Below are 7592 nucleotides of genomic sequence, written 5' to 3'. Positions count from 1 at the left end.
CTTAGGATAGATGTAGTGTGAGCTATTTTAGACATTTAGGTTGATTGAATTTTTAAAAAGCAGGGAATAAAACCCACCCCATCATGTGGCTAAAATGCAGTCTTAATTTTCACTGTTACCAGCTTCTGAATTCTCCATTTTATTCTAAACAATATTTTGTGGCCAAATTCACACTGATTCACGTTAAGGGTGGGATGTGTTATAAATTTAGGTAGATCAAGTTTTCCATTATCAACCTTGTTTTCCAGCTATTCCTGCAGATTAATAAAAAGTTTGCAGTTCCTTTAATACCTTATCCATAGAGAATTTACAGTGCATCCAGATGTGACCCCTGCTGTGCTATCTCATTTAAACTATAGTGCTCATTCCCCATTCAGGTCACATCTGAGTGTGAAGTCCTTCCTATGATTATTCCCCTAATGGAGCCAGTTCACAAGTCATGGTAAGATGGAATCTATCCTAAGATGGAAGAGGGCTCAGGGAAGGCCATGAGTGACTGTGAGCAAATGTGTTGGTAAGATACATGAGAGAGATTAGCAGGTCCTGGAGAAAAAAAAAAAAATGTTTTAGGAAGAGAAGGTAACAACCAACAGAGAGGATGATTCCTAAGAAGCATTCCTGACTCCTCATTTCAAACGAGCTTTCTAAGGCAAGATCTAAGTCACTCCTGGGTGTTTGAAAATATGCCTTTCAGCATACCCCCTTCCTGTGACACAACCATACAGATAAGGAGGAATTCACTTGTGGATATGACAGTCGTCTGCTGTCCACTAAAACACTGGGAATTCAGGGTCAGTAAACTATGTGGAGCCTGCAGTTTGGTTTTCCCGTCCTTCAGAAAGTCCTCCTATCCTGATGAAACCCACATATTTCTTGGCAGCAGTGGGTGTGTGGGAGGGACTGACCTACCCTTGAAGTTGGAGACATCGAAGACACTTCTAGTACCTGATGACCATAGGATTTCCAGGAAAGGGTGGGCAAAGATTTTCATTTATCCTAATTCTAAGCTTCCCAGTGTCCCACCCATTCCTAGCTCCTTCATCCCCTATAGCATTCTTTTCATTCTCCAAGCTCAGTTCACATAGCCACGTGTCCCTTCCAAATGGGAGAGGTATTTATGTTCTATGCTTAGTTTTAAAAGTCTTGGTCCTCCCCTACCCAACTGACCAGGAACTCTGTGCATGTGTTGGACAGGCAAGCAAGTCAGTGGGAGAAGCCAGTAGAATGTAGAAACCACTAGCCTCAGAGGAATAATGTAGCCTGAACGGAATAGGGCAAGGTTTACTTTATCACTCCTACATCTAAAGATTATAGACCATATTTCATACTCTCAAACAAGAGTAACTTCTGTGGTTTTAATCATAATTGTCTCAAGTATTTAACATCTCTTTTCTAGAACATTACATTAAACTATCAGAAAATATACAATTAAGAACAAACTACCATCACTGGAAATCAAGAAGGAAAGCCAGCTATGTAAACACCTCTATGCGGTGTATTCATCCTGAACAGATGGGCGTTGTTGGAACAAAGTTCAGGCACAATTCAGTCAGTCTTTGAACACTTACAAAGAAAGGATAAAGGGCGCTTACAGACTTTTAGTGGGAAACTTTAGTTTACAGACCACTAAGTTAAAAGATCACATAAGGGAATTGATGAAAATTATTATTAGACAAATTGGTTAAACAAGATTTTGACTGTTAATACAAAAAAAGTTTTGTCGATATGCTTACCAAGTGCATATTGAAATAGAATAATATTTAGTAAGCTCAAAAGAATATTTTCAGCATACAATAAAGAGTGGAAAATGATTGCCATAACCTGACAGTGACACAATAAATTTAAGAGAAAGAATTTTTAAAACACTGTAATGAATTTGAGATCTGTCATTCTTTTACTCTCTTCCTATTCTGTCTTACTCCATCTCTCTGCTGATACCCTTTTTGTCTGTTTTCATTTAACACACTGCTTCTTGCCCAGGTCACCGTCTGACTCTTCTCATATCTAGAAAGTCCATCGGACCAACCTGTTCCTCCATCTTCTATGTTACCCTCTCATTTTCTCCCTCCCTAACTCACTGTCTCCCTGGTTCTCCCTTTGTCTCTCTTCCCCTTCCCCCTCCCCTGCCCTTCACCTCCACATTCACAAGGATGGAATAAAGATGCCACCTATGCAGGAAGAGTTCACATCAGGAATGTAAACATACCCTGGCAGGCACCGCCAGTGAGATGGGATCTGGGACAGAGGACACGGGTGTCACAGGACAGGGTCAGTCACCTTTCCTAGCCAGGGCTCAGGAGTGCCAACTAAAAATCGGCACATGTCATCTGCCTCTATAAGGACTAAGTCATAGACCTCTACAGCTGCTGACCTTCAACACCCCCTGAAAGGAGATCAGGATGGAGATGAGGAAGGAGGCACCCTGTGTTCTGGGGAAAACTGGCAGAACAGGTCTTCGATAGCTGTTCCGCTTCTCGCGATGAGCAGCCAGCCGCTGCCAGAAGGTGTGCTTGACTGCACGTACCGCCTTCACTGCAATCCTTTATAACACTGACCTTCCCCTACTTCTGTGGAGCAGTTTCTCAGAGCTATCTGAAGTGCTGTCTCCCGGGCTATTGTCCTAATTTTGCCCCAAATAACACAGCTCACAACTCTCACCTTGTGCATTTTTTTTCAGTCGACAGGGGCTACCCAGAGGCAGTGACCGCGAAGGGGAGACCTGTGGAGGTACAGGGCCCAGCTCCATGAAGACAAGGAGGATGAGGTTAGTCCTCTCCCAAGGACTGAGGTCTGCAGAATCCTAGGGCCAGGGAGGGCATGGCATCCTGGGGCTGCATAGAGGGCCAGGATGGGTGATGGGGGGTGAAGGGTGAGAGTCCACGTCCTGAGTGGGGACCTGGCACAGCATGAGGCAGGAGACGGTAAAGAGACCAAATGCGGAAAGGTTGGCAGGGACCTTTGAGTGCTTTTAAGCAGGAAAGGAAATGACCCAAACTCTGCTGCCTGGCCTCCAGGCGTTTCAGGATGAGGCATTCTCCCTGAGGGCGGGACAAGGGGGTGCAGTGCCTGTGACAACTGCAGGGACCCACAGACCCAGGGGTTAGACACTTCAGACACGCCTCTTGTCATAGGAGTCAAGCAGTATACTTCTGCCTCTACAAATTGTCCATTCCCCCAACCCGCCTGCCATGTCAAAGCTCCTGTGTCCATGTTTACATGCAGTGGGTGTCTGAGTGACGACAGTGTCTCCCCACCACATCTCTGAGACTCTATTTCCTTATGTGGGAATGAAGTCCAATGAAAGCTGAAGGGTAAAAGGAAGTGACAGTGCTTTGAAGTATAATTTAATTGGTTTTCTTTACTGTTACTAGGATTAAATTTTTTTTCCAGGTATTCCTTTGCAAAGCCCCCTCATTAAAGAACTACTCCTTTGTAGGGAGAGATTCAGCCATACCTAACACATCTTGGTGAGAGTCAGTCGGATGGCCTGAAAAAGATATGGCCTCTCTAAAACATAATTCAGTGCACATAAGGGAACCTATTTCCACATTCCTGGGGTGGCGGGGGAACTTTCCTCCTCAAGGTACCCCTGGTCCTAGTACATGTGACCATCAAGTGACCTGAGGGTACTCACATGTTAGGGACCCTCAGCTTGAGATGTTTGCTGTGAGTTAAAGTACAGAACCCTGGTGAAATGAAGCAGTTCATATGTTTGGTTTAGACAGATACAATAAGGGAGATTCCAGTTCCCCTTCATGGGGACATGAGCACATTAGGGGAGTTAGTGAATAGGGTGTTTCCCAGTGTTGAAAATGTTTGCAAGACTTTTGTCCTACTGAGATTCTACTGAGATCATCAGGATGCTTATGCAGCAACTCTTGTCTCATTTTTTTCATGATGAATTGTATGTTTATTTTAATATTCTAACAATGCCATGTTGGAAGTGAAGAAAGCACAGCCATCCAGGAGTGGAAAGTGGGGAATGAAGAACATAAACACAATGAGTGTTGGCTGATAACCTTCACATCCAGCCTCAGATACACACTTTAGAGGTCCCAGAGCTCCCATCATAGGGAATCCCAAGTCATTTCCAAAGACAGACCTTCATGAACAGGGCAACACAGAAATACCCACATACCCCATATTGCTGTGGTTCTCCACCACCACATCTCTCCAGGGGTCTCTGAGAAAGGATCAGAATGTCTAGTTCTTTGTGAGGGAAGTTCACAGTCAATATTTGAAGTTGGCTCCTTCATACTCAGTCAGGAGCCCTTTCCTTCTACTATTCATAGAGGAAGAATGAGCTTTCCAGATGAAGGAAAGAATGGTAGATGGCTTTTGAGTCATCTTAAGTGTCATAATTCCAAAAAGCATGTACCGGGTTCTGAGTCTTTCCTGTTGTAGATGTTAGGCCACTGTTTCTCATAAGATGCCTTCCTGTCAGAATGAGGACTAAGGGCAGCTGGGGGTGTGGGGATCAACAGGCCCTGAGAGCCGAGTCTTTAGTAACCTCACCTTACTCAAGGTCCCTGCAGCGCCCACTGCTGTGCACAGGGTACCAACTTGCCTCCGCAGAACCAGGCACTACCCCAGAGACAGGCTCCCCACAGCACCTGTCTGACTGCGGGTCCTGCTCAGCAGGCTGCACACGTGGGGAGGACCTCCAATTAGCACTCTCCCCTCACAGGTTTAGTACCTGCAGCAGCAACCTGGTTCTTTCACTGACTCTAGACTCTAGACCCCTGGACCAATGACGAGGTCTCAGAACACAGCAGAATTTGTAGCACAGTATCATTCTTCCACCAACTCTGAAATTTCCCCTAGATGTCCTTGCTTGCCTTCGACCCCCCATTTCCACTTCTTCCTTCCTTGCATGCAATGAATATTACTAACTGCCAGGATGTTGAGGATTAAATTACATAATGTATTGAGGTCCCCAGCACAGTGCCTTGTACACATTGGAGCCTAACAAACCTGAGAGCACCCAGGAGATGCTCAGTAAAGCTTGTTTTAGTGAATTGATGCATGTTGTTTCTCAAACACAGTCTTGCTCAGACACTGCTGATTTCTCTATTCTTCTCTCAATTTGATAAGGTCAACAAATAGTATAATTTGGGGGAGGGGGAGGTAATGGGTGATATTGCTGGAACCAAATCTATTTGTGCTTAGAAATGATGTTGTGTCCCAGCATTTCCATTTTTAGGTTAAAAATAAAATTTGGGGGGCTTCCCTGGTGGCGCAGTGGTTAAGAATCCGCCTGCCAATGCAGGGGACACGGGTTCGAGCCCAGGTCCGGGAAGATCCCACATGCCGCAGAGCAACCAAGCCCATGTGCCAGAACTACTGAGCCTGCGCTCTAGAGCCCACCAGCCACAACTGCTGAGCCTGCGTGCCACAACTACTTAAGCCCGCGCACCTAGAGCCCATGCTCCGCAACAAGAGAAGCCACTGCAATGAGAAGCCGGCACCGCAACAAAGAGTAGCCCCCGCTCGCCACAACTAGAGAAAGCCCTCATGCAGCAACGAAGACCCAACGCAGCCAAAAATAAATAAATAAATTTATAAAATAAAATAAAGTTTCATTGGTCCCTCCCAAACTTCCTGAATCATAATTTCCTAATGTTGAACCCCTGATCTCCAAGAGATTTGCATGTATATTACAGCTTAAAAAGCAATATTTACTTAAATAATTCTCAACACTGCTTTCCCATTGGGAAACCTTAAGTAATTGTAAGAAATACCATCACTCCAGAAATTATTTCAGTTGTTCTGAGGATGAGCCTAGCATCAATACTATTTTAACAAAACCTTCACGACCCCTTTATTTGCAGATCAAAGAACATTTATTAACCCTCAGGTGATTCAAATATCAGGTTGCTATCTATATTGGATCTTAAAATTCTTTGACTCTTGTGGTCATCAGAGGATTCCAGAAAGGAGAAGTTTTTCTGTGCTTCTCTAGACTTTTAATTGCCAGAAATTAAGACCCACGACACTCTGTTTCTGTTGTTGTTGTTTCAAAATTCATGACACAGTGATGAGGCAGGAGTACCGCTATCTCCACTGCTGGAAATGAAGATGCAAAAAGGTTGTCTTAGGCTGCTCTGAGCCGCTGACTCTAAGCTAAATCCCCAAGGATGTCCCGGAAAAGGTGGTGCTAGAATGGAAAGCAGGAAGACAGCAACACACCAGCAGGAACAAACGTAAAATTTTCTCAACACACCAGCAGGAACAAACGTAAAATTTTCTAAGTCCTCCAGGAAGCCCTGCAAGGTTCATGTAGGCATGTGTTACCCTCTGCTGGCCTGGGCACATTGAAAATGGGATCTACCAACAGCCCCTCTGAGATATGAAAACCAAGATGTCAGACTTCAAAGGAGCTGATCAGAACAGAAGGTAGAAGGACACCCAGATGGCAAGGGCTGAGACTGTGCTGGACATATAAGGTATGTTGTAGGTGAGGCTTCTCCTTGCTGGGCATGGATCTGGTTCCTGTCTTTGTAGGGGTTGGTGTAACTCCAGTGTCCAGGGATGGGCAAACCCTGGACCAAAGCCTCTTTTCCTCTCTCTGGTAGTTCTCTTCTCCTAAGTGTCTCACAAGTTCCCAAGTTCTCCCATGCTCTCCTCAGGTTGGTTTTCTTTTCCCTCCTGATGTTCATCTTTGCCTTGCAGAGCAAGTTTCCTAGCACAAACCTAGAACTAAGACTTCAAACTACCCAATGGACCCAATGTCATTATCTTGTTATTCAGTTAGAGATGTCTGTATTCTTTTATCTCCTTAGGTGTATTATTATTATACTTCCTCATATTAATGTCATAAGGATAATAATCACTATAGTTATTTATTATTATTAATTTTCTTATTATGGATTTTCGTGTGTGGTTATAGCTACACAGCATTGACTAGTGATTCTCTACTTAAGAAAGATGTCTGATTTTCAGAAGATGATTGCCAAGGGTTCTCAAACAGACACACATTCACAGTCTCCCATGCTCCTTGCCATACCACGTAGTATCTTTTCAATAAGCAAAACCCTTATTTTTCAATTCCAGCTCCAGAAGCAGGGACAAACCTGTGAGTGGGTGAGTTCCAGATGAGGATTCCATTGATCTTAGTGAGGCCCTGCTCACTTTACAACAGCTCTTCAGGGACCAGGAATCTCTTTTTCCATCTGAAGAGACCCAGGGAAGTATTCCTTGACCTGCTAGAGAAACCACAAAGATTTGTAAGTCAACTCAGGGATGCAGAAACCATTCTTATCTTCCTGAAAATGTTGTAGAAGGTATCTCAACCTGACAGAGCATTGTCAGAATTTTCTATGTCACTTCAGGAGGTCCAAAGTACCATTGCTGAAAACTGAAGAGCACAGAGGATGAGCCACACCTGCCAGAGCCTCTGTAAATATTCTAAGTCCTCTTGGGTGCCCAGAAAAGCCAGGGGCTGAAATGGAAGGCAGGGAGAGTGAAACACACCAGAACAATCAATTGGAGAACTTTATAAGTTCTATGTGGCTACAAGGAACCTCTAGTGCCTGCTTGTGTCACACCTTGCCAGCTGGGAGCTCCAATAGTAACATCCTCCAAGAGTCCCA

The 7592-nt window shown here is 44.5% G+C and overlaps 1 long non-coding RNA gene across 1 annotated transcript; it reads left to right on the top strand.

Moving 5' to 3' along the window:
* Window positions 1-2721: 2721 nt before the first annotated feature.
* On the top strand, window positions 2722-7209 carry LOC112409692 (uncharacterized). The gene is made up of 3 exons (XR_003005200.1): window positions 2722-2764; window positions 5832-6446; window positions 7054-7209. It is a non-coding gene; the product is annotated as an uncharacterized LOC112409692 (long non-coding RNA).
* The last annotated feature ends 383 nt before the right edge of the window (window positions 7210-7592 follow it).

This window comes from Neophocaena asiaeorientalis, unplaced genomic scaffold (genome assembly GCF_003031525.2).
Source record: "Neophocaena asiaeorientalis asiaeorientalis breed wild unplaced genomic scaffold, Neophocaena_asiaeorientalis_V1.1 scaffold521, whole genome shotgun sequence".
Taxonomy (NCBI): Eukaryota; Metazoa; Chordata; class Mammalia; order Artiodactyla; family Phocoenidae; genus Neophocaena; species Neophocaena asiaeorientalis.
The sequence above is the reverse complement of the archived record's forward strand: the minus strand, read 5'-3'. Positions and strand labels throughout refer to the sequence as shown.